This window comes from Microcebus murinus, chromosome 7, assembly GCF_040939455.1.
Source record: "Microcebus murinus isolate Inina chromosome 7, M.murinus_Inina_mat1.0, whole genome shotgun sequence".
NCBI lineage: Eukaryota > Metazoa > Chordata > Mammalia > Primates > Cheirogaleidae > Microcebus > Microcebus murinus.
Window position 1 is genome coordinate 12,616,892 of NC_134110.1, and position 2,167 is coordinate 12,619,058.

Consider the following 2,167-nt stretch of genomic DNA (forward strand, 5'->3'; position numbering starts at 1 on the left):
ATCACTTCCTTCTTGTAGAGGCAGACATACCACTGCAAGCATCTTGTGATTCCAGTAAGTGCTGCCAGTCAGATAAACTGCTACTTTGTCTCTAGGAGCAAAACTCTAATCCAGGTTGGGCCAATCAGAATACTTCACTTCTTTTGCCAAAACAATTGGTTCAAAGAGTTGTAGTAGGCAGACCTGTGGCCTCCCAAAGATGTTTCACATCCTGATCCTCAGAAACTCTGAATAGGTTGTTGCTTAGGTGAGTGCGAAAATAATTGTGGTTTTAGCATTGTTGAGATTTGCCATTTGATATTAGAATACATTCTTAAATAAATGTGGTTATGTTACACATAATTTTAATGTGCATTTCTCGCTTTATGTTTTTTTGACTACAAAATGGGTAGTAAGTCAAAACGGGTCGTAAAGCAGCGAAGACAACTTGCGACATCAGACATCAATCACCCACTTGTCCCAGGAACTGCTAATGAGCGTACAGTGCAGTGGTGGTTCAAGGAGTTTTGCAAAGGAGTAGAGAGACTTGAAGATGGGGAGCGCAGTGGCTGGCCATCAGAAGTTGACAATAACCAGTTGAGAGCAATCACGGAAGCTGATCCTCTTACAACTACACGAGAAGTTGCTAAAGAACTCAAGGTCGGCCATTCTATAGTTATTCAGCATTTGAAGCAAATTGGAAAGGTGAAAAAGCTAGATAAGTGGGTTCCTCGTGAGCTGACTGAAAATCCCCCCCCCAAAATTGTCATTTTGAAGTGTCGTCTTCTCTTACTGTACACAACAACGACAAACCATTTCTTGATCAGATTGTGACATTCGAATGAAAAGTGGATTTTATACTACAACCAGCTCAGTGGTTGGACTGAGAAGAAGCTCCAAAGCACTTCCCAAAGCCAAATTTGCACCACAAAAAGGTCATAGTCACTGTTTAGTGGTCTGCTGCCAATCTGATCCTCTACAGCTTTCTAAATCCCAGTGAAACCATTACATGTGAGAAGTTTGCTCAGCAAATCCATGAGATGCACCGAAAACTGCAATACCTGCAGCCAGCATTGGTCAACAGAAAGGGCCCAATTCTTTTCTGTGACAATGCCTGACCATATGTCCCATAACCAAGGCTTTAAAAATTGAACAAATAGGCCTATGAAGTTTTGCCTTATCCACCATATTCACCTGACCTCTTGCCAACCAGCAACCTACTTCTTCAAGCATCTCAACAACTTTTTGCAGGGAAAAGGCTTCCATAAGCAGCAGGATGCAGAAAATGCTTTCCAAGGGTTCCTTGAATCCCAAAGCACAGATTTTTGTGCTACAGGAATAAACAAACTTATTTCTCCTTGGCAACAATGTGTTGATTATAATGGTTTCTATTTTGATTAACAAAGATATGTTTGAGCCTAGTTATAATGATTTAAAGTTCATGCTCCAAAACCACAATTACTTTTGCACCGGCATTAATATATGGCAAAGGGGGATTAAGGTTGCAGATGGAATTAAAGTTGCTAATCAGCCAACCTTAAAATAGCTTATGTGTGATTATCTGAGTGGACCTAATGCAATCACAAGGGTACTTAATAGAAGAGGGACACAGAAGAGAAAGTCGGATTGATATGAAATGAGAAGAGAACTTGATCAACTATTGTTGGCTTTGAATAAGGAGGATGGGGACCATGAACAAAGAATGCAGTTGGCCTCCAAAACTGGAAATGGCAAGGAAATGGGCATTTTTCCCTAGATCCTCCAGACAGGAATAAAATTCTGTAGACATATTTATTTTGGCTCAAAGAGATCCATTTTAGACTTTAAAACTCCAGAACTATAACATCATAAATTAGTATTGTTAAAACCACTAAATTTGTTGTAGTCTGCTACAGCAGAAATAAGAAACAAATACAGAAGTGTTCATGGTAAACCAAGCTGGGCCAGAAAGATATGGTTCCCCAGGAATTTTTATGGCATTGCTGGTGGATAAAGTAAAAGATCAAGGAGATGTGAGCATGGAAGTGCCAGGGGACTCTTTTAGAAAGCTGGTTTGCAGGAATGAGCTGAGAAGAGCAGCAATGAAAGATGAGAAAATCTTCCATTCAGCCTTCACCTCCCTAAGGCTGTGTTATGCAGGGCAATATGCAACCCTTTCCCATCTGTTGGTTTGTGCTGGCATATTCCA

At 40.5% G+C, this 2,167-nt stretch overlaps 1 pseudogene; it reads left to right on the forward strand.

The window, feature by feature from the left end:
* Nucleotides 1–384: 384 nt before the first annotated feature.
* LOC142871959 (histone-lysine N-methyltransferase SETMAR-like) lies at nt 385–1,380 on the forward strand (annotated as a pseudogene).
* The last annotated feature ends 787 nt before the right edge of the window (nt 1,381–2,167 follow it).